Source organism: Sus scrofa, chromosome 1, assembly GCF_054392235.1.
Source record: "Sus scrofa isolate SSC_HxYL_T2T_F1_AM1 chromosome 1, Sscrofa_HxYL_maternal_Yorkshire_Landrace_v2.0, whole genome shotgun sequence".
Classification (NCBI taxonomy): domain Eukaryota; kingdom Metazoa; phylum Chordata; class Mammalia; order Artiodactyla; family Suidae; genus Sus; species Sus scrofa.
Genome location: NC_139383.1, coordinates 197,124,886 through 197,150,399, shown reverse-complemented (window position 1 = coordinate 197,150,399; position 25,514 = coordinate 197,124,886). Strand labels below are relative to the sequence as shown.

At 41.3% G+C, this 25,514-nt stretch overlaps 1 long non-coding RNA gene across 1 annotated transcript in view; it reads right to left on the bottom strand.

Moving 5' to 3' along the window:
- Nucleotides 1-4,907: 4,907 nt before the first annotated feature.
- Nucleotides 4,908-25,514, bottom strand: part of LOC102161687 (uncharacterized) — a 308,192-nt gene continuing 287,585 nt past the window's right edge. Inside the window, exons 7-8 of the long non-coding RNA XR_014819669.1 lie at nucleotides 16,992-17,099; nucleotides 4,908-7,702 (exon numbers count right to left, since the gene is read on the bottom strand). This is a non-coding gene — a long non-coding RNA (uncharacterized LOC102161687). The remainder of the gene's footprint in view (nucleotides 7,703-16,991; nucleotides 17,100-25,514) is intronic.

Here is a 25,514-nt window from a genome sequence, read left to right as displayed (position 1 = left end):
TACCATGGCTTGTGGCACTCAGGATCCTTAGCCCACTGAGCAGGGCCGGGGATCGAACCTGCATCCTCATGGATGTTAGTTGGGTTTGTTTCCACTGAGCCACAACGGGAACTTTGAATGTAACCATTCTGATTGGCCTGCCCAGTTACCTTATTCCCACCCACCATTCTCACTCCCCAGAGACGTTCGGCAGGTAGCCCTCCACATTCCCAGGGTAAGAAGATGCATGGCTTTGGGCTTGCCATGAGGTTGATCCCATGGGGTTCTTTTATTCCCTCTGAGAGTCACCCAGTTGAGGTGCATGCAAGCTGCCACCCTTGGGAGTATCTGTATTCCCACAAATACCACCCTTCCTGCCCATGCCTTTTCCACTTAAATTGTTCCTTATCCCTTACCTGCAGGTCTATGAGACCATGATACTGGATACATAGGAGCTTCCCAGTCCATACTTACTGACTGGTTGGCTGATAGATATGATTAAGAAAAATTAAGGCAAAATAAACATTGGGTGAAACTTTGAGAATAATTTTTTAAAACAATTTTTATTTTATTTTTTTTATTTTTTGCTTTTTAGGGCTGCATCTGCAGCATATGGAGGTTCCTAGGCTACGGGTCGAATTGGAGCTACAGCTGCCAGCTTATATATACCACAGCCACAGCAACACCAGATCCAAGCCACCTCTGCAACCTACACCACAGCCACGGCAATGCCAGATCCTTAACCTACTGAGCAAGGCCAGGGATCGAATCCACAACCTCATGGTTCCTAGTTGGTTTTGTTTCCACTGTGCCACAGTGGGAACTCCTTTGAGAACAATTTTAAAGAAAAAGCGCAGTGAGGAATGCCTAGAAAGATGAGAAGTGCCTCCAGAATTGTTTTTCATTAGTTGGATTGTGTCTGTATGTTCTTTATATATGGGTGTGCCTTAGGCTACAGGTGTCCACAGCATCAAAATTCAGACTAAATCTTGAGGCCACCCTACAAAGATATGATTATGAGGGGAATCCCTTGTCTGGTTCACAACACACCCCAATTCAAAGTTCTCTACTCATTGGAATTATGTTTTTACTTTGGTGATTATTTTCATGTCAGTGAAGAGTGAAGAGTAATGAGACCCTCAGTTTGACTCCATAGTATCCCTCATGAGCTTATTGGAACATCCAATGGCATGTTCACTTTTATTTGAAGGGTAACTAAAAGTCTTTTTTAAAAAAAGGAATTTAGGAAAATTAGGGGAATAGGGGTCACACAGCAGAGGGTAATTTGTTTAAGATCACAGTGACAGTCAGTGGCAGAATCTAGATATACTCCTAGCTCCTAGAGAGTGGGCCTGCACACATCAGTTCCTAAGGAGAGACTTCAGTTGGTCTTACTGTGGCACATGTGTATCTCTTGGACCAGTCCATATGGTCAGTACCAAAGGATACCATAATTGGGCAAGTCTGAGTCACATGTTTGGCTCTATGGCCCAAAGTGAAGTGACTTGCCATGGTTGAAAACTCTACAAAAAAATCTCTTAAAATAGGGAGTTCTCATGTGGCGCAGTGGGTTAAGAATCTGACTGCAGTGGCTTGGGTTGCTGCAGAGGTGTGGGTTTGATCCCTGGCACAGGAACTTCCATATGTTGTGGGTGTGGCCGTAAGATAACAAGTTTTAAAAAATCATTTAAAATAAACAAGTAAATAGGGGCGTTCCCCTTGTGGCTCAGCAGTAACAAACCCAACTAGTATCCATGAGGATGTGGATTCAATCCCTGGCCTCACTTAGTTGGTTAAGGATCCAGTGTTGCTGTGAGCTGTGGTGTAGGTCGCAGACGCAGGTCAGATCTGGCATTGCTGTGGTTGTGGCATAGACCAGCTCCGATTTGACCCCTAGCCTGGGACTTTCCATGTCCTGTGGGTGAGGCCCTAAAAAGACCAAAATAAGTAAATAAATAAATAAATAAATAAATAAACAAACAAACAAGGAAATAGGGATGATTTTCCAAGAAAGGAAGAGGAAGAAAGAAACATACCAAGCAGACCAAAACGAGGGTTCCACTAGCCACTCTAGAATGTTTTATAATAATGCAGTGTTGGTGATACAATGGTGAGCAGAGCTGCCTTCCAGAATGTTTTGGAATAAAACTTGGCAGCTTGCGGAGGTGGGGGTGGAGGTGGGGGAGGCAGGTGGATGCCAGGATCATCTGACATGCAGTAAAGCAGCTCTGTAGCATGCACCTTTACTCAGTGACTCATATTGGATCTGGTTCTGGGCATTCAACAGCACTAACTGCTGTCTCTTCTAGCCCAGCACAACTTACAAAGTTGATTGCTTCTTCTTCCCACACATGTGAGGCTACTGAGGCATGTGAGCTAGTGAGGTGAGCTACATGTAAGAAGCAGCAGGCAGGCTGGCTTCCTTCTGGGCATGTTTGGGAATGCCACTGGCTGGACCCATGGCACAAATTCCATCTCTCAGAATGGAAGGTATTCTGGACTGTGATAAGCTGTAAAACCAACAAACACCCTTGCCTTTGCATGGGCTGGTTTTGGCTCAGAATTCTATTCGTTCATTCAGTAATTGTTTCTTGAGTTCCTACCATATGTCTGGCATTTTGATATGAGTGGTTACATTGCTCTTGCACTGTGGTGATTGCAGTCTATTATAGAGGATAGACACTAACCAAAGAATTAACTGGTTACCTTCTCAGTTTGGTCAGCATTTCAACCCTTGCTCCTTTACCTATACTCCATGCAGTAGCCAAACTGCCTTTTAACAACCTATATCAAATCACACAATTCTCCTATTTAAAAATCCTTCAATGACTTTCATTTCTCCATAAATAAAATCCCTCTTTTTATTATGATCATTTTTTCAGCTTTATTGAGATGTAATTGGCATATAACATTGTGTACATTTAAGGTATACAAGATGTTGACTTGATATATATATTTTACAAAATGATTACCACTGTAGTGTTGGTTAACACCTCCATCATGCCACATAATCACCCTTTCTTTTTTGTGGTGAGAATATTTAAGATCTATTCTCTTTATACAATAAATAATATAAATGTATATGTTATAAGTATATAATACAGCATTATTAACAACAATCACCATGCTGTACATTAGATCCCCAGAACTTATTCATATGACACCTGGAAATTTGTACTCTTTGACCAACATTTCCCCATATCCAGCCCCTGGTAGCCGCCATTCTATTCTGTTTTTTCAGGTCAGCTTTTTTAGGTTCCACATGTGAGATCATACAGTATTTATCTTAAGATTTCTTTTACTTAGAATAATGCCTGTGTTGTTTGTAAATGGCTGAATAATATTCTTTATATATATATGTATCACATATATTCACACATACATATATACATATATGTGTACACACGCACACACACACACATCTTCTTTGGCCATTCATCTGTTGATGAATGTTTAAGTTGTTTTCATATCTTGGCTATTGCAAATAATGCTGTAGTGAGCAATGGAGGGCATATATCTTTTTGAGACCCTGTTCTCTTTTCCTTTGGATGCATGCCCAGAAGTAGGATTCCTGGATCATATGATAGTCCTATTTTTAATTTTTTGAGGAACCTCAAAAAATTATCCATGAATTATTCATAGTGGCTGCACTAATTTTCATTTCCACCAACAGTACACAAGGGTTCCTCTTTCTTCACATTCTCTCCAAATTTTGTTGTCCTTTTCTTTTTGGTAACAGCCATTCTAACAGGTGTGAAATGATATCTCATTGTGGTTTCGATTTGCATCTCTGGGAGTAAAATCCTAACATTTACCACCATGACCTTGAAGGCCCTCTGGGACATGGCTCCATCTGAGCACCCACTTTCTCTGCCTTCCTGCACTGGCAACACTGCATCCTCTCTGCTCCTTGCCTGCTCTGTCCCTGTCTTGCCTAGCACTGGCTCTTCCTGTGGTTCTGCACATGACTAGCTCTTTGTCAACCTTTGTGTCTCAACTCAAATGTTACCTCCTCAGAGAGGCCTTCCCTGATCAGCCATATAAGAGTTCTCTTTCCTATGTCTTCTCCATCATTAGTCCCTTCACAACACTTATCACAATTATCTGCTATTATCTTTTTTCATTCTCTTCCTTAATTCTGTTCCCTCCTAGAAGATAGAATTCAGGGTCCTCATTGGTCTTATTCGGGACTTCATTTCTGGTCTGGGTAGCTGGTGAGCTCTCATGTCTGTGAGGTGATCTCTTTAACAGCCACTTCCAGAGCCACCTCCTCCTCCATGAAGCCTTCCTTGAGCAGCATTGATTTCTGCCTCCATGGTGCATCAACATGCCTCCTGCACACCTCAGTTACAGCACTTGCCATTACTAGGCTGTAATTGCTTCTCTCCATGCCTGGCTTCTCTGCTAGCACACAGCTCAATGCAATCAGGGACTAAGACTTATCTCTGGATACCCGAAGCTAAGTAGTGGTCCTCTGCACATAGCAGGGGCTCTGCTGCTTAGTGATGGAATGAAAGAAACTCCAATTAATCAGCAGTCTGTATCTGCGTGTTTGTGTATTCATTAGGGAAAGGAGGGGTGGAGAACTACAGAAAGGACTGTCGTTTTTTCAGCTTTATTTGCTGTATTGATGGGGTAGGAGTCCTGTGAGGGCAAAGCTTTATGAACAGAAGACTGGCAAGAAGCAGACTTGCAAAGAAAGAAAACCTATTTTCAAGCGTTTTGGATTCAGTTAATAACCTCTGGTGGGTTAAAAAAGAAAAGTATGACGGGAGAACCAGGAGACAGGTACTTGACAGTATTCCTTTAATACTGTCCCTATTCCTTGATACATTGTCTTCTTGCTGAAGTATCAATGTTGTGAGAGACAAGGGGGAAAACATCATCTTCAAGCTGTAATGAATCTAAAATGAAAACAAGCCACACAGTTGGCCAACACTGCTTTAAAATTGCACATCAAGAACACTCCCAGTGACAAACACTTTCAAGGCAAACAAACCAAACAGAAATTAAAAAATCTCTGTGGGGTATAAATATGTAATTACACTCACACAGGGAGCATTTTATCAGGTAAACCATCCCACTTTGTTAATTGAAATGCTCCAGCACTGGGCTTTTTTGACAAAGCCTCTGAATCTGTATGGATAGTGTGTAGACCTGCTGCTTCACCGGGCTCTTCCTAGCTGGGGTTAACTGCCTCCAAGCCATTTCCCATGCAGCTGGGAGGTCATTTCTTAAGCCTCTCTTTTGTTTGTTTGCTTCTTTTTCCATCTAGCTGAATGTCACCAGGATGCAGACTGGTTTGGAATTCTAAATATCTGTCTGAAACACAGTTATTTTCAAAATCAAGACTAATAGTTTACTTTTATATAGCTCATTTGAAATACATAGATAAGTAATCCTCTGTGGTAATTTCGAAACCTTAAGACAACAAAAAAGAGAAGTTCCAGGATAATACATTAGTATAGTGAGGAGTGTTGAGCTAGTAATTCCTTTTCCTGGGTTCTGCTTCAGGCTCTGCTCCAACTAGATGTATAGCCATAGGCCATCATCAGAAATAAAGGCTGGTTTATGAGTGTTAAAAATTCCTTTCCACCCCAAGGACTATGATTTGTTATCTAACAGTACTGCCTCTTCTTGAGGTTGATTTTGTTTTGTTGAGAAGTTAGATTATTAATTCAGTGAAATCCTTATCAAGCTGTGGAAAAGTCACCCCACTGAGGCTCCCTGTCCCTTCTCTGGGGTGTCTGGTGCTCTGGCCTTTCTTTAGACCCTGCTTGGCCAATGCTGTGCCACAGGTGCCAGGGGCACTGCTGCAGATTTATTGGGTGATCTCAGTGCCTTCACTATGACCATGCTACCAAGGTGTAATGGGGGGCTTGGAATGCAGGGAGGTGTCTGGGAGAGGCTAGAATAGAAATCCAAGTCCCAACACAGGTCTATATGGTATAGGTAGAACCTCTCTGGATTTTCCAGTTCCCAGGACCATATTAGTTTTCCAGTTCTACTAAAATAAATTACAGGCTCAGTGGCATAAAACTACAAATTTATTCTGTCACAGTTCTGGAGGCCAGAGGTCTGAAATCAAAGGCAGTACTTCTGTTAAAGGCTCTAGGGAGACTCTGTTCCTTGCCTTTTCCAGCTTTGGGTGGCCCCAAGAATCTTTGGGTTAGAATTTTATCATTTTAATCTCTTCCCTCTCCCCCTTATATTGCCTCCTCCTCTACTGTCTCTGTGTCTTCCCTCTCTCTCTTGTGTGTGTGTGTGTGTGTGTGTCTGAGCACACTTGTCATTAGATTTAGGGCGCACCCTGGTAATCCAGGATCATCTCATCTCTCAAGGTCTTTACCTTAATTATATCTGCACAGATCCTTTTTCAAAATAAGATAACATTCATAGGTTCTGGGAATTTGGATGTGGGCATAGCTGTTTAGGGCCACCAGCCAACCTACTGCCCATTAGTCTGTCCCAAGATTTCTAAATCAGTAGCGTAGAAAGTCTGGGTCTAGTGACTAAATGCATACATAAATGATTATTATAAAATTCATCCCCAAATCTCCTTAGCCTGTAATTTATTTATAATGAATTGCTGGAATGTGGCAGGAATAAGACATGAATGCATTTGGGGTTTCATGAGGAAGAGAGGAGAGGACAGACATTATGTCTGGTGTGGGGCACTTTATGATCTCTGCAAGGCACCATTGGTGCCGCAAAGACAGACAGAGAGTACCCTACACTTGAGCAACTCATAGTACAGTAGGTCAAAAAGGTAGGAGAACCAGGGACATGGAAAAAAAGGAGAGTGAGATATGGTTCCTAATGAGATAGGCTAGCAAGTAGGTTTTTCTCCAGCTCTCAAATATTTCTTCTGAAGCACGCTTTAGAAATGCACCACTTTTCTTGGGAGGTGAATGACTAGAGAGGCACCTAGAGCATGTCTTCTCTTCTCCAAAGATGATCTGGTCACAAGTGAAGGTACCTGGGAAGCTGAATCTGAAATGGAGATTAGCACGCAGGATGTTTGTTAGGAGTGCTCTTGAGATTAACTGAGGAAGGGAAGGGCAAGGGTTACACAGAGGGCAAAGCTGAGCTGGAATACAGACTCAATCAAGGTCTCAATAGATGTCCAAGATGCTCAGGAGCTCAGATGATCCTTCAAAGTTGCCCCTGGATGGACAGGGCCTTTGAACCACACATTGGTCAGTCATTGGATATGTGCCCATGTAAAGAAGTTCTCTTCAGCCAGGATTCCCAGACAGGGCTGACAGCTAAGGGCTATGTCCCAGCAACTGAGGGACTCAGTTCTTCAGTCCTGAAGGAGAACGTGGGCCGGCATGTCATGGTGTCCACTACAAATCCTTGCTCAGATTTTAGCATCCCCAGACTCCATGGCACCATTCCGTACAACCTTTACAAATTTTTGAAGATGAATCTTACCCAAAAGGTTGGTGCTATCCACATAAATTCTTCTGTCTGGTTACATTCATAAGTTTGTTATTGAAGGGGAGAGGGGGACCAGTGCTGCAGAACAGAGCTGTGGTCAGCCACAGGGACTCAGAGAAAAGCAAGCTTAGTCCTCAAACTTCTCATTGCACATGTGCTGGCTCTGCCATGCCCAGGAGATGGGACAGTGCCTCTGGCGGCTCCACAATTTTACATTACTTTCTTGGTGTTACTTTCTCTCTCTAGATAAATCAGCATATAATTGAGAAATTTCCTCAACCTGGAAGGAAAGAGGGGAATTCTAATATGAGGTTCTATCTCTATGCCCCTGTTTTCTGGTAGCATCTTGTCCTGTTTCTCCCAGCTTCCCAATACAGTTTCCAGTTTTATATTTTGCAACACAGCTGGCTTCAGAGTCTGCACTCTCTCAGGATAATCTGTATATTCCTTTGCCAGGGTGCCTGGGTCCTGGGTCCATAACCTCATCTCCTGTTTCTGCCATTTTTATGCCGAGTGAGCATAGGCAAATTAGCTCACCCCTCTGACACAGCTCCTTCTTGTAAAATGGTGATAATAATAGTTGTATTTTATACATGTTTATATACACATGTACATGTAGGTATAGTATATATTAATAGATGTTAATATATTGTCAGATATGATGCAATTCCTTGCTCAAAGCAAATGCCCCATGTTAGCCATTATTAATGTCATTGTCATCAAGTTGTCCTTGGGTGTCATCTTCTGTGAGGCTGACAGTTGAGGGTCCCTGTTTCCTCATCTTTTCTTGCTCTTTATCATTACCTCTTCTTGGGCTAGCTTTTCCACCCTCCATTGTGGAGGATCCCTGGTCCTCTCCAGCATACAGCCCTCTTCCCCACCTCTGTACGCCTACAGGGCTTTCCTCCTGGATTCCAGAGTTTATCTCCTGTGTTGTGTCATTAGTCATCAGGCTACATTTGCAACTTTAGTCTCTCCAAGATCAAGGAACACCATCATCAGCAGTTTTGGAGGGAAAATCAAACTCTAGCCATGATAAACTGAAACCTATGAAACAGATGCCTCTAAAGAACAGGTCACTCTTTGCAGTAAAGCAAAGATGAATTACATACCAACAGCTCTGCTCTCTGGGTCGCTCCCTTCCTTCCTTTTTCTACCAGAGCACACCACCTCCTGGACAAAATTTCCCAGGGACTTTTTGTTGCTTTCCTCCCTCTCTTTTCACTCTAGGTCCCTTTCTCCACCAGCCCTCTCCCTCCTCCCCTCATTTCTTTCTTTCACAGATAATTTATTAAGCAACTTCCATGTGTAGGGCACTGGAGACCATTGGTGAGCAGGATGAGTAAAGCACTTAACAGTTCAACAGGAAAGACAAAAATAGGCAACTGCAATGAGCTAGGAAGTGTGCTGTGAAGGGGGATAGGGGGATGCATGGGAGTACCTGGCTGGGAGAATTTCTTTTCTAAAAAGAAAATGGAATACTGAAAGGGAAATCCACAGGTCCTGTGAACCTTCTCTCTAGGCCTGCTAGATACATGGCTAAAACACAAATGCAGGTGCAGGACTCATCATAAAATCAGAATGGAAACTATGTTTTGTCTTTACCAAAGGATGGGTCATAGATGTGTAGCGTTGTCTCAGAAAAGATTCTAAAGATCTGGGTCTGTTTCAGCTGGAAAGAGGATCAAGATTGATCGATACCGTCTGTCCTGGGCAGATTCAGGGACAGTAGCAATGATTTCTCTGACTATTTGGTGTCCTTGGACATAATTCTTCTTTCAGATAATTGCAGCATAAGACATTTGGGTAACTGAGTGAAGTTGTTGTAGAGGAGATCTCTTCCAGAGATTCCTCAGTGTCAGTACATGACCTTCTACCTACCTCCCATGGTAGAAGTTTCCTTCCAGCTTTAAGAGTCGTAAGTCTAAATATTTCAGGCCCTCAAGGAATTAGCAAGGGATATGTTTAAGGGCAACTGGGAGCATAAAGTTTCAGAGCCCCTCAAAAACACACAAGTGCTTTCTTTATAGACCTGGTTGGTCTACCAGCTACCCAAACAGAATACCATGATTACTGATTTCTCATTCCGCCCACCATCCCAAAAGAAAAGTAGATTAAAGCCATTTCACACCAGAGTTCTGAAGAGGCAATTTGCTTGTAAAGACTATGCCTGGAGTCTATCAAATTGCAGGTGTACTTGTATATCGGGTTTCACTGCCTCCTGACCAGGCAGTAATCAGCCTGTACACTTGACCCAACCTGAGAGTTTCTGAAAGGAAAACATAGAGCCCTCCAGCATCACTCAGATTATTCACATGTCAAAGATATTCTCACCGCTCTAGTCAGCATCTAGTTACTCAACTGAGTATACATTTTCCCCTCTAAGTTCAGTCAAAGGTTAACTTCTACAAAGGAAACTGTCAAAACCTGACATCATGTGTGGTTTGAAATGTGGTGGTAACATTAAACGGACAAACATGCTCCCCTCTCTCAGTCTTCGGGTTATGGTGGAACCAACACATGTTTGAGTTCTGAGCAAAAGCTGGCCTGTGGCAACTTGCTTGGGAAGCAAGGCTCACCCCAGCATGCAAAACACAACAAACAAATGTGGCTTAAAATAATGAGTTCCCATGCAGAGCAATCCATGCAGTGTTTTCCTAGACAAGCTGTTTGAAGCTTTCTTTTTACATAAAGAAATGGGCTGATGGACAGGGAGAGGAGGCTGGAGAGATAGGTTGAGAAAGGAGGCTGGAATTTTTCAACATATTATAAAGCAAAGCTAAGAAAGCAGGTATTGGTCTCAAAGTCCCAGAAAGGCCATATGAAGCCAAAATTTCCTGTGAACAATTAAAAGTTTTGCTCTATCCAAGTGTCTTTTAATGGTCCAATCATATTCCATTTCCATTGAAAAATATGTTTTATTTGATAGTGCTCTCCCTTTAGGAAAGCTTGCTGTAATTTTTTTTTTTTTTTTTTTTTTTTTTTACTAAAGCCAGAATTTATTTATTTATTTATTTATTTTTATTTTTATTTTTTTTTTGTCTTTTGTCTTTTTGTTGTTGTTGTTGTTGTTGTTGTTGCTATTTCTTGGGCCGCTCCTGCGGCATATGGAGGTTCCCAGGCTAGGGGTTGAATCGGAGCTGTAGCCACCTGCCTATGCCAGAGCCACAGCAACGCGGGATCCAAGCCGCGTCTGTAACCTACACCGCAGCTCACGGCAACGCCGGATCATTAACCCACTGAGCAAGGGCAGGGACCGAACCCACAACCTCATGGTTCCTAGTCGGATTCGTTAACCACTGCGCCACGACGGGAACTCCAGAATTTATTTTGATGCTAAGGACAGGTAAAGTTTTGGCAGAAGTCTCCACAAGCCAGGAGCTTTTGGAAGATGTTAGCCTTTGCCCAATGAGCATATTGCCAGAAACATTTGGATGGGTGGGACAGCCAAAGTAGCCAAAAGTATTTTTGCCTGAGAATAGATTTTAACCAAGAGCTGTCAATCCTAAACACATTTAAAATTAGAATATGGGAGTTCCCATTGTGGGTCAGCGGTAACAAACCTGACTAGTATCCATGAGGATGTTGGTTCTATCCCTAGCCCTGCTCAGTGGGTTAAAGATCTGGCATTGCAGTGAACTGTGGTATAGGTCGCAGATGAGGCTCCGATCTGGTGTTGCTGTGGCTGTGGTGTAGGCCGGCAGCTGCACCTCAGATTCGATCTCTAGCCTGGGTCCTTCCTTGTGCCTCGGGTGTTGCCCTAAATAGAATAAATAAAATCAGAATATTACATGCAGTGTATCTGGAGAATTGTAATAATCCAAATACGTTTCAGGTTTTTGTAAGATACTTATTGTAAAGGCAATGATGTCAGTTTAATTTCAGTTTCCCTAAAAAACAAGGTCTCAAGGCACTTTTTTCTTTTACTATTTTACAAAATAGTCATCTCTGAAGGGAGGGTTACCATCTTTCATGCATCCCAACCTGAATCTATTTTATGATCATGTTGAAAATTGTTAGCTTTCCAACATACTTATTGTATAGAAACAGAATTAATCTAGGTCTTGCTTCATTTAATAGAGCTTGGGAGCCCTGATGCCCATTCAATTAATTAATAATGGAAGAAGAGTCCAAATATCAGCCATTCCTAAAAGCTCTTCAGCATGAACAGAGGAAGATAAGCATTTCATTAGTGCAATGACCACTTGCATCTAATTCTTTGATGTGCCCTAGATAAGCAACTTGAAATGTAATTACAAGGGCATTCTTGGGAGGTGGTTGCCAGCTGTCATAAAGAGAAATGACTCTTGTGGGTTTTTTAATTCTAATAACTTAATTCAAATAGATTCCCATTGAATTGACTACATTTTCATCTATAAAAATATTTAGAAACCAATTAGCAACAATTATGCATCAGATAAATTTCTTAAACCACTCTACTGTCCAAAGGTTAAAGTATTTAGAATTCCATGTATCAAAACTGCCCTTGGAGAATTTCTTCCATGGTAACAGAAAATTTTACCAAACTTGGAATGGGGAACGTATAAGCCCATTCTCTATTCCAATGTATCTGTCTCCCACAAGAGTTTCTAGCTTTAAAACACCTTCAATAGTGAGCAGCTTTCAAAACAACCTATTCTCTTTTGGAGAGTTGTAATTTTTAAAAAAATTTACATATGTTATATCCAAATCTTCTTCCTTGTAATTTCTACCAATTAATTTATGCACTATCTTCTGGAGTCACACTGAAGGAGCCTGTTAAAATTCCTGTTTTCCCAGGATAATCATCCACAATATCTTCTTTTCTCACAGTTTCTCTTTTTAAGACCCCCTACTCCCATAACTCTCTCTTGCGTTCAAACCCCAGCTTCCTTACTCTCTTAGCTGGCTGATCTTGGAACCATAACCAGCATCATTTAAAGTAACAGATTGCTCATCGATTTTTTCAAGTGGGAACCATAATATCAACAATTTAAAAGGTTGTCACACATACTAAGTAAAGAATCAAATGTAGTATATGCTCAAGAATGTGTATTTTCCCTTTCCATCTTAAAGGTACCTATAACCAAATGAGATGAAATAAGGTGTTTGGGAGCACTATCCTTCTATTAATGTAATGTGTAGGTTGGTGTCTTCCGCAGCTCTGTCATACTGATGACTAATATTGCATCCTATGGACTGAATTGTCTCCATCCAAAATTCATATATTGAAACTCTCACCTCAAATTTGACTGTATTTGAAGAGATGATTAATAGTAAATGAGGTCAAAGGGCTTGGGCCCTAGTGTGATAGAATTGATGTCTTCATGGGGAGAGGAAGACAGACTATCTCTCTCTTGCTCTCTCACTCTCTCTCCATGCTACAGAGAAAAGGTGAAGTGAGGTTGCAATGAGAAGGTGCCATATGCAGGCCAGAAAGAAAGACCTTATCAGAAACTGAGTTTGCTAGCACTTTGATTATGGATCAGAACTATAAGAGAATAATTATCTGCCATTTAAGCCACCCAGTCTGTGGTATTTTATGATGGCAGCCTGAGCAGATTAATACATGATACTTACTGTCAGTCAAAGTCTCTGCATTTCCCCTTCATATGCTGCTGTCAAGTCATGTCTGACTAACACACCTAATGCTATGTGAGAGAGGGGTGCTCAACACTATTTTTAAAATAATGCAGAAATAATTCTTCCAGCCAAAAGTAATGGAACCTTACCCAGAACCTATGTCATCTTATCAGGTTACACTGACAGAATTATAAAAATTATGAAAATATGGAACCACATTTTGCTTCTCTCCAGACTTCTTTTTTTTTTTTTTTTTTCTTTTTAGGGCCACACCTGTGGTACATGGAAGTTCCCAGGCTAGGGGTCGAATTTGCGCTGCAGCTGCCGGCCACAGCCACAGCAACACAGGATCCAAGCCACATCTGTGACCTACAAAACAGCTTACAGCAATGCCATATCCTTAACCCACCAAGCAAGGCCCCAAATCGAACCCACATCCTCACAGACACTGTATTGTGTTCTTAACCTGCTGCACCACAATGGGAATGCCCAGTGGTTTTTTTGACTAGAGTTTTGTTTCTTTTTTATATAGTCATCATCATAATATATGCACTAGTTTTGTGTCCTGTTTTTACTTATTATGAAAAATACATTTTAATTTTATTATAAACACTCAATGTGCATGTGAAGTGAATGCATAATATTTTATATAATTGGTATTATGATTTTATAACTGTCTCCTTATGTTGAACATTACTTTCCTTCCAGTGCTTTTCTCTTATGATATGGATATGACAGAATTAATTTTTACATATATAGATCTTGCCATATTTTGGATTATTTCCTTAGGTGTTCAGAAGTGGATTATTGGGTCATGAGAATTTTAAGACACTTGATAGATTACCCAACTGCTTTCCAATGGATTATATCCATTTACACTCTCAAATACTATTTTACCTACCCCCTGCCAATTTTTCATAAATTTTAAAATTTATAGGGAGCACTGTTCATAGTATTTAAGTTGCTTTTCCTGGCATCTGCTTTGTGGTATGGTGTGCTTATTACTCTGTTGCCATGCTCTGTCTTCTGCTAGGAGACTGTCAAAGTTGCCCACGTCTTTGGGATATTTATAGCTCTACCCAAGTTCTCCAGGCATTAGCCTGTGAATTCCCTTGTAGAGTGGGCCAGAGACTATAGTTCTCTTGACAGTATTTGTAATTAACAGCTTGATTCTCTGCTCCCAGCCACCTCCATTCTAATGCCTAATAGTAAGTGCAACTACTCTGCTGTTACTGTTGTTTTTGAGCAGTAGTTATGCACTGTGCGTGAGTGTAAGCACTCCACATGTCACATTTTGTTTGGTCCTTACTGCAACCCACTGGGATGCGTGTTACCATCCCCAATGTACAAATGAGTGCTTAGCTGAAAGTTAGCAAGCTCAGTGACTTCCTTGAGGACAGTTAAATACTAAGTAGCTGAGATTAGAACAATGGCTATATCTTATTTCCCATTCCAGGTTTTTAGGCATTCTGTGTAATGCCTCTCAGCCCCTGAGCTGCTCACCTCTAGGTTCACTCCATCCTTAGGCTCTAGAACCATTCTGAGTCAAGGGAGATGAAGGCACTCTAGCCCTGCATCTGAAGTCACTCTTGCGCTAGACCAGCTCTTATCTTGTACTTGATTTACACTGAATGGACTTCTGCTCAGTGATAGAGCTGAAAAGATGTCCAGGGGTTGCGGGGGCGGCAGGGGGATTGGACTAAGGAGAACATTCACTAAAAGTGAGACTTGGCAAACACTGAAAGAAGGTCGTCTCAGGGTGGTGACCTATTTTAGATGTTCCCTACCCAGATGGTAAAATCTGGCCACACATCAGCTTCTGCTTCTATCTTTTCCTTGTAACCTTATCTCTACTTTGTTTTTAATTCCAAGGACAATGCTCTTGCCTCAGTTTCTTGGAGCTGATTCCTGGTCTTGATAAATTTCCCATTAGCTTAGCTTCTCTAAGATTTGCAAAGGAATAGTAAGTTCTGACTATTTATGTATTGGCAGGAAATGGGAGAATACAAGTAAAAAAGCTATTGAGTTTTGGAACAGGGGTGGAATATAAGGCTAAATTCACTGACATGAGGATTTTCATCCCATTACTCAAGACTCAGTATTATGCCAAGTACTTGTGGAGCTAGTCTAAATATTTTCTGGAATAGTTCCTTAACACTTGTATTTCAAGATGTCTTCTGAAATAAGATGGAGATGTCAGAACTTCTGTGGCCAAAAGGACTCAGAAGGCTCAGGGATGTAAGGTTTTAGAATAGACTTATGACATATAAACTCACAACCTATCAGCTGACTGTATTCCCTGGGAGAGTCCAGAAGACCCTGTCTTTGTTTTAGTAATAAATTCACTGGTAAGGAAGACACTCTCACCTCTGAAAAGCTTGTTAGTGGCTATATTGTATGGCTGTGCTGATATTTAGAGAGGAGGCTTCAGCTTTGGAACTGAGTTCCCTACTGTCGTTGGGGATAATAGGATTGGGGAATAGCAGGAATCAGGTAGAAACTTTTAACTGTGGGTAGTGGATACTATAGTCCTCTGCTCAGATCCCATTTCTGGGACCGGTGTACGCTGCTGCTGGGAATATTCGTGGCTAACAGGTCACCAAGAAATGCCTCCCCAGGGTTATGACCCTCCCCCAGTCACCTCTGGCTAATAACTGAAGATGCAGAAGTACAAAGGCCTGGCTTCCTTGCCTCAATTCTTAGCAAGTCTCAAGGACTGTCCTGGTTCTAGAGCTCTCTGTCCAATCAGCTGAGACCTCAGTGACAGTTGCATTGTGGAACAGCTTCATCCTCTGACCGCCCTTTCCTCTTAATTCCCTTCAGATGTAGCTCCAGAAAGGACTCCCCAGTAAACCTTCTGCATGCAGCTTTTCACTTAGTGTGTATTTCCAGGGATCCCAGTCTAACACAGTTGGTATCACAAGTGTTCTAGGAACCAGACTCTAAAAGCAAACTTTGGTGCTGGATCACTCAGCAGCCAGCTAGCAATAACTCTATCACAGATAGTTGGTGGAACATGGTTAGCCCCTGGCAGCATTCTGTCACAGTGCAATTGTTAAAACTTCCACCAGTGATAAATTAAGATGGAAGACCAGTGAAAGGGGGTGCACTATCTGATGCAAGCTCTATTGTGCAAGAAGTGTGAGAAAAATTATTCTATGAAAACAATGGAATTGTGTGGCTATTGTTGAGTGCCACTGATTACTTGAAGAGAGAAAAAGTTAGATTTTAGTGATTAATAGCCAATGCAAGGCAAAATGTGAAAGCTAGAGGGCCTGCTTGGTAACATTTAAGTGGACCCTAATGTTTTGCAGCCACAGTGCAGACAGATGAAGGACCAGACTCAGAACTTAATCATAAAAGTAGTGGAGAGTCACACCAAGCTTAGGGTGGACCCTGCAATTCGAGATGGGGCCACCTAGATATAAGTATTTAAAAACTTGGAAACTTCCATATTCCCTGAAGCCACTGGGCTTTCAGAAAGGGGCCCTTCCCCTTATCAAGATGGACCCCCTTGAAGAACATATAGAAGACTCAAATCATACAAATGCCTTAAAAAACCATGCTATCTCCCTCTTGCCTCCCTTCCTGTGCTCCATTTCCCTTCCAAATAACCAGACTGATAACAAAGATCAAATCTCAGCATAGCCTGGCTAAGGATATGCTAGGCTGGGTAGGGAGGAGAAACTAAATACAGAAGGAGCTCTGACCAGGGGATGCATCGGACTGGCTCCTGGAGGTGCTAAATAAAGAAGGTAGCACCTAAAGTTGATTAAGGGAGAGTTTATGACATGGGACTTGATAGACTGTGAAGGATTCCAAAGACCATGCTAATATAGTATTAGGAATGCTCTTGGAAGCTTGGGAAAAGTGATGGCTACAGTAAGTGAAGAGAAGGTACCAGAACTTCCATGGCAGGTACAGGAAAGGATCAAAATATACAAAAAAGTGGCTATGCTAAAGTAGATATACTGCATAAGTCTAAAGACTCTTACTAAGTAGTCTACCTTCAGCAGGAAGGTAAGGAGTACCAGTGTCATTGAGAAGCTCAGTGGTAGCTGTCCTCAGCTCAGGCCAGGAATGGTGGTGGAGATGCCGTTAAAGAACTGTGTTCTCTGAGAACAGAAAGGATTATAGTCATCAGTCGTTAAACATCAGAAGCAAGGTAGGTGCAATTACTGCTGTTAACAGTAAGGTCAGAGTGGTACCAGGAAAGATCTGCCTTATAGGGGTCTATAAGATGGTTAATTGCCAGGATCAGGCAGGGCTGCTGCTATACAGTGGCGTCAGGGGAGACTGTAGCTGGTGTTCATATACCCATTGGTGTGTCTCTTGGTGCTTCCATGTCCAATTTTAACAATGTGTACAGTAGTACAGTAGCCATGGCCTGAGAAGGGCATGATAGCCAGAGATTCCAGTGTCTTAGAAATGAATATGAATCACCCCACTAGGCAAGCCACCCAGACCAGTAGAAATTGAAAATGGGTGGTAGAGGAGGAGGATGATGAGCATTAGTTATGGCTTCCTATTTACACATGAATTGTCCACTCTATGTGGAGGGAGAATTGTCCATGGTATGTACATATGTTCCTGGTCAATGGCAATAGTTTGGTCAACGTGGGGTCTAGAAGGAACAGAACTGGAAGACTGGTGACAAGGAAGTCTGGAGAAGGGATATGTAGATACCTTGTGAGAATGGCCCAAATTATGCATATCTTGAGGCTCATGTGAATGACCTCCAGAAGAGGCTCTTAATAAACAGGTGAAGAGTTAGACCTGCCCTGTGGATGCCAGCCAGCCTATCTTCATAGCCATCCTGATGCTTGCTTAATGACCCATGAATATCATAATCACTGAGCTCTCAATGTGCCACCATTTCTGCATGAAACCAGCCGGCCACCTGGTGGTAGGTCAACTCACCTAACCCCTTACACCTGGGAGGGGTAGCAGTTCCTCCTTACTGGAGCTTGCCTTGCCTGCTTACAGTGCCTCCACTAACATTATCTTCTGATCCTTTGACATTGTGTCTCCCACAAATTGTCTCAGACCAAGGGACCCATTTTATGGAGGAAAAAAGGAGCTGTGAAAATAGCCTCATCACCAAAGGATTACCATATGCTTCATCACTCAGTAGTAGCCTACTGGATTAAGTGGTAGAACAGCCTGTTGAAGTCTTGGCTAAGGTGTTGGTTGGCTGGGGGCAACATCTTGCATGGTTGGGGCACTGTCTTCTGGAAAGTGGTATATGCATTAGACCACTGGCTGACATATGGTACTTTATCTCCAATATCTAGAATATTTGGGTCCACAAAGCAAGGTTAAAAAGGGCATCTCTACTGACTGTCACACTCAATGACCCATTTGTGAAATCTGTGCTTCCTGTTATCATAGTATATGTAGACTCTATATAATATGTATGTGTTTATATGTGTGTGTGGGCATGCATACATAATAAATATAATGACCATGTTGTAATTCGTACATTCGAGACCCTGGAGATAGCGAACATGCCTTCCATTTAAAGCAGTGCGTTACATTTATGCCGATTTAATCATTAACATTAGTAAGAGGCCAATTATACTGTTCAAGAGTAAGATGTTTTACGAGTAAATGACAAAAAGATACATGTAATCATTGCAATGCCAGTTTACCATCAGATAGGATGTGCAATAATCCCTTTAGCAAGCTTAAGCTTTTACATATTAATGGCAATATCGGAGAGCAGGAAGGCTCCTTTTACAGCATTGCTGAGGTCCTTACAATAGAGAAATGCCTTTGCTTCTTGGCCTGATTGCTGGTATGTGCTGGGAAAATAATGCTGTTTCATGGGCTCTTCCCTCCCCACTACTGGGGCCTGGAGTGGTTTTTTTAAAAGCCATGTGGTATAACGATGAATAATGAGGAGGGGAAAAATTCATTTAGACATTTGGCAACATCTTTGTGGCACTCAGTATGGGTCTCATATAGAGTAGATTTGCCCTGCAGAGAAACGCTGGCAACGCTTTATTCTTAAACATGCGATTAACCAGCTGCCAGAGACAATAGAACATTTAAAATTCCCTTTCCAATGACCACGTTACCATCTATAGGTCTCAGAGCTACTAAAATGTATTTAAAATTGAGCTGCAGGGCGCAAAAGCGTGTTTCCTCACAAGTAAAACAAAGGGTTTGAGTTAGATTATAGCTTCAACAATCCTACTCTGGACAATACTTCACAATGTAAAGGCAAATTAAAGTAGCAAAGAAAAGCAACCTGTTGACTTAGAGAAGTGAAGAAGAAATGAAAGAAAACAAATCAATAATAAATCCAAAGGAAAATATCTTTCTTGGTTAAACAATAAAGGCTACCCTCATCTTTCTGAGGATGAGCTGAGGAAAAATTTGAAGATATTCATTCTTGGGTATCTGGTGGACAAAACATCTGCCTTTTCTTTTGAGCTTGCAAATTATAGAGAAGACAACCCAAACATGGACCAAGAGTGAGTAGGATAACAAAGTGTGGAGGTCTATCCAACAACAATGAATAAGGAACAACACAGATAAATCTCACAAATACAACACCAAGAAAGAGAAAGCCATGAAAAAATGCATACTTCATGATTCCACTTGTAGTTCAGAAATGAGGACAACTGGAGTGTTGTTTAGGACACAGACATAGGTGGTGGAGTTGTAGGGGAGAAATAAGGCAATGAGCATCACAGAGATCTGGATGGAGGTTCCCTCTTGGTCGGGGGTGGCAGATACTGGATGGGGCTATGATGGCCAGTCAGTCCATAGGGCTGCTATAGAGCCCTTACACTCATTTTTTTGACCTGATAGTAGTCACATGACTTTTGCTTAATAATATTTGTGAAACTGTATAAATGTATTTTTATGTCCCTTGCTCCTTTTTTTGGCCATGCCTGTGGCATGTGGAAGTTCCTGGGCCAGGAATCAAACCTGTGCCACAGTGGTGACCCAAGCTGCTACAGTGACATGCCAGGTCTTTAACCCACTGCACCACAGAGGAACTCCTTTGTGTCCTTTTCTTTCTTTCTTTTTTTTTTTTTAACTTAATTTTTTTTTATTACTCAAATGAATTTATTGTATCTGTAGTTATATAATTATCATAACAACCTGATTTCACAGGATTTCCATCTCACAGCCTAAGCACATCCTCCCACCCCCCAAACTGTCTCCTCCGGAGACCATAAGTTTTTCAATGTCCGTGAGTCAGCATCTGTTCTGCAAAGAGTGTCCTTTTCTGTATATACCTTGTTTCACAAAAAACACAAGAGGTAGAGGAAAATACACTTTAAAACATTATCTGCATTACCCAGAGCAATCTAATTTTAGCATATCCTTTTAAAAATTAAATAGGAATTCCTGTAGTTTAGCATATCCTTTTAAAAATTAAATAGGAGTTCCTGCAGACCATCAGGCTCAGTGGTCAAGAATCTGATGGTGGTGACTTGGGTCACTGTGGAGACACCGGTTCAGTCCCAGCCCCGCACAGGGGGTTAAAAGGATCCAGCATTGCCACAGCTGCATTGTAGGTTGCAGCTGTGGCTCCCATTCAGTCTCCTGGCATGGGAACTTCCATGTGCCATGGATGTAGCCATTAAAAAAAAAAATTAAATTAATTAATTTACTCTACAGGTAAAAGTAGTATCTCCCCTGTGCACTTCTCAGTCCCAACCTCCTTCCCCCCATTTGAAGCAACTACAACATGAACTTGGGGTCTGTTCCTTCACTCCTTCTTTGTATAATTTTCTATTCATAGTGTTCCCATAAATAGCATGTTCCCTTGTGTATTTTTGAACTTTATATCAATCCTTTGATGCATGTATTATTCTGCCAACTTGTTATTTACACTTGACCTTGTCTGTGAGATCCATCTTTGTTCATATGTATTATAGATAAGGGGCTCTGCTTCTCCATGCCTCAGTTTCCTCATCAGCAAATACAGAAATAATAATGTTATCCACCACACTGGGTTGTTATGAGGCTGAAGTGATGTATTTTTTATAATGTATAAAAATCATCTGACATATAGTTAGGGCTGTATCTGTATCTGTATTTATCTTACATAAATAATCTAATTCACTAAGCTAATTAATTAATCTAATTAATTTTACCTGCTACATACAGTGCCATCATTTCCTCATCCATTTATCTGTCTATTCCTCACTGATGGATATTTAGAGATTTCCATAATACTAAAGTTATAAACAAGGCTGTAGTAAACCACTGTATGTTCTCGTCTTTAAAAGATATCTATTTGGCATCTCCCCCAGACCCTCAGGAGCCAATGTGTTTTCTTTTTTTTTTTTAACATTTTATTTTTATTTTTATTTTATTTTGCCAGTGTGTTTTCTGATTCTGACTTTGATAAGAATGAGAAAGAAACCTCAAAACAAAGCAAGTTCCCACACCTTTGGAATTCAAGGGCTGTCATTAAAATCTAGGGCTTCTAAGGACACCAGAGCAGCTGAGGGGAGGAAGAGAATCGCTAACATACATTGGCACTCAGTGTTAAATATTTTACCTATGTTATCTTATTGGTATAGGTAGCAAATATTATCTCCATTTGTCAGATGAGAAAACTGAGGCTTGAAAAAGAACATGGTTAAGATCACACAAGCTGGTCAGGGAGGAGCTGACATTCAGAAGAATAGAAAATAGAAGGAATAAAGGTAGGGAAAAAAATAGGTTAAGAGTTTATCTCGGGGGGGGGGATAAAAAAGGATAATTGGCTGTATCCCAAAGGCCTACATCTTATAAAATCCTATCATATTTCAGCCAAGGCCCAGGCAGGATTTCACCCTCCAGATGACCATGCTCCTTGTTCAGCATCTCTGCCTTACTCTGCCCTTCTCAAAGGCCCAAATGGTGCTGGGGGCTTTTAAGGGGGCTATAGAAGGAGAAAGAACTGGGGTGGGAGACTAGAAGGAGATACGCTACAGAGATGATTATTGAAAGTTGACAGCTGCCAAACACACTGTGTCCCTGGTAACACCTGTTGAGTCGGCCGCCGTGATGGAGAGTCAGATGAAGAAAGACAGCTGTATACATGCCAACAGCAGCAGGATGCTGTGCTGGGCTCGTGCTCTGCCAGCAGAAGATGTGCCAAACTCGCTGGCCCAGATTCAAATGGCTGGGTGTCGACTCGGTTTGCCAGCAAATAAGCCCAGGGAATACATTTGCATTAACACCGCTCAGCCACCTCCCCCAGCTCCCACCTCCCCATCCCTCCCCTGCCGCACAGAACATAGTTCCTCTTTCCAGAATGTCATCTTCAGGCTGCTTTTCAGAACCTGTATTTCAGTGGAACATGAGGTAAGCCAGATGCTGTCCTGAATTGCCTTGAAGGAAGCCAGCATCAGCAGTCGAGAGCAAGACAAAAAACTCCATTTCAGGTTTTTGGCACTTGGCTAGAAAAATATGCTGGGTAATTTTAATTTTTTGTGTGTGAAAAGAAAGAATAGATGAGGTTTTACATTTTATCTCATGCAAACATTATGCTCACCCAGACCCTTCCTTTATTTGAACACCTTGAAATTTTGGGGATTCTCAGCTAAGCTGAAAGAGTTTCACAATTGCAGCGGGATGTTATAGGAAAGTTAGGTTCTGCCTACAAAATTGCTTCCTGAGATGGAGAAGTGTCAGATAGTGTCTAGTTTCTTCTTATCTTTTCTCAAGACTCCAGGGTTACCCTGGAGGAATAAGAAGTCTCAGATCTGTATGAGGGAGTTTTTCTCTGCACAGACCACTGTGATTTAGAAAAGAGATCTAGCTATATATATATTATAGCATATATCATTTCAGCCACTTCATGCCAGCATGCAGTAGAGGTGTTGAGAGAGATAAAGCCTTAAGGAAGAGAGAAGCTTTGTGGATTACTGTTTTTGATAGGCTTTCTCCCAGAGGTCTTAATGAGTAACTAGACATCAAATGATAGAAATTACCCCGTTCTTCTTCTTTCTGACCTTCTAACATTGTGAGAGCATGCGCGTGCACCACGCGCACGTGCACAACACACACCACTCCTTGATAAAAACTTTCACTTCATTTTGGTGTAGGGTTTATGAAAGAAGATCATTAACACTCTTGATTCTTTTCTCTCTCAACAGTGATACATTTTTCTGAGTAGCTTTCAGTTAAAATAAGTAATGTCAGAGATTCCCAGTTAAGTAGCGTGGTTTTTTTTTGTTTGTTTTGTTTTGTTTTTTTTTTGTCTTTCTGCTATTTCTTTGGGCCACTTCCTTGGCATATGGAGGTTCCCAGGCTAGGGGTCGAATCAGAGCTGTAGCCACCGGCCTACGCCAGAGCCACAGCAACGCAGGATCCGAGCCGCATCTGCAACCTACACCACAGCTCACGGCAACGCCGGATTGTTAACCCACTGAGCAAGGCCAGGGATCGAACCTGCAACCTCATGGTTCCTAGTCGGATTCGTTAACCACTGCGCCATGACAGGAACTCCAAGTAGCGTGTTTTGAGTAAAAAATTTATCTTAGCAATTAATCTCCCACATATACTTATATGTACATAAAGGAGATTGTCTCAAATAATAGTCAAAGACTGGGAAGACCCTAAAGGCCCATGGGTAGAGCATATCTCCTTGATAGTACATCCATAAAAAGAGCATTATGCAACTGTTGAGAAGCATGAATTAGCTCCATGTGTGTAGACATAGGCTAACCTTTGAGACATACAGAAGGTAAGAAGTGAGGTGAAGAATAATGTATATAATGTACTATCATTTGTGTAAAAATAGAAAAGAAATGCACGTATATGCATGTATATGTTAATATGTAAGCTATGTCTGGAGAAAAGCAAGAAGCATTTAACAGTGGTTAACTCTGGGAATGGGAGTCAAGTGATCTGACACTTGGGTTTTACTGGGTATTGTTTCATACTGTTTGAATATTTCTGTTATTGTGTACATGTGCCAAATTTTCAATAGGGTAAAAAAGTAAATTAGTAAAATAAACTAATTTCTCACTGTGGTCTAAAGTGACTACCAGAGATTTAATATCTCTTTGTATTAGTTTGATGTCACACACAACTAGTTTGACCATTATTACAGATTAGTAACGATTAGTTGATTCAACTGTCTAGTGACTAATTAGAAAATATGAGTCAATGTAGTCAAAAGATCTATTATAAGTTTAAATTGAGATGAGATTCTTTTTCTTCCACAGCCACATAAATTAGCTCAGATGAATTGTTGCTCACCGTGAATGAAATAAGATTCTTTTAAGGACTTAATTGCCATAATTCTGAAAAAGCATTTGCACCCCAGTCCCTTGAATTGCATTTTGAAAGCATTTTGATGCCTTCAGCATTATTCTTGTATATTCATATTCACATGACTCCCATTTGTAATAAATAATGGGAAGAACTAGTGAAAATTTTCATGTGTCCAAGAATATACTTGAAATGTTCATCTATCTTCACATCAAAATGCTCTCTCTCTCTTCCATAGACCATATGTCATCATTGAGAGGGAATTTTTGCCTGCAGAGATCATAAGATATCAAAATTCTGGTATTTCCTTTGAATCAAGGAATGTCAAATTTTATTTTTTTATTTTTTTGTCTTTTTGCTGTTTCTTGAGCCGCTCCCGCGGCATATGGAGGTTCCCAGGCTAGGGGTCTAATCGGAGCTGTAGCCTCCGGCCTATGCCAGAGCCACAGCAACGTGGGATCCGAGCCGCATCTGCAACCTACACCACAGCTCACAGCAACGCCAGATCGCTAACCCACTGAGCAAGGGCAGGGACCGAACCTGCAACCTCATGGTTCCTAGTCGGATTCGTTCACCACTGCACCACGACGGGAACTCCGGAATGTCAAACTTTTAATCAGAGGTGAATTTGTTCCCTTCAGGGAACATGGAGTCAGAAAATCTGAGTTTCTGTCAAATTAACCTCCCATTTCTCCTAGTTTCAATACAATATAAACTGAATGAAATAGTCCCCACCTTGTAGGACCAGAGAACCACATGAGCTCATGGGTAATGAAAGACCACTTTGAAAGTGTGATGCTCTAGTAATTTTTATTGGATATCACATTCATTTAGGGTAAGAATAAAGTGAATTTTATTTCAAATTTCTTTGCTGAATCTTATTTCTCTACAGTTGTCAGTGTTTTCAAATAAATTTATGTCTGCCATTTCCAAGGGCAGCTTGCTCCAAGAGAACAATGCTGTGGCAGCACCCAGTCAGAGTGAGCCTAAAATGAACCACCAGGCACACGTGCCAGGTAGATAACTCTGAGGCCACTGGACTTAGCCCATTCTTGTGGGTTTATGTGTGTACAAGTGCAAATGCATTTTATGAGAGTACAGTTTTACGCTTACATAATCTTAAATTCATGCAAAGAATTTTGATTTAGATACCTTGAGTAAGATATAAGTGGAGTTCCTTGATCATGTTTTGACCCCTTAAGCCCTGCCCTTTAATTTCACTTGCTTTTTTTTTGGCTTTTTGTCTTTTTAGAGCATATGGAGGTTCCCAGGCTAGGGGTCAAATTGGAGCAACAGCT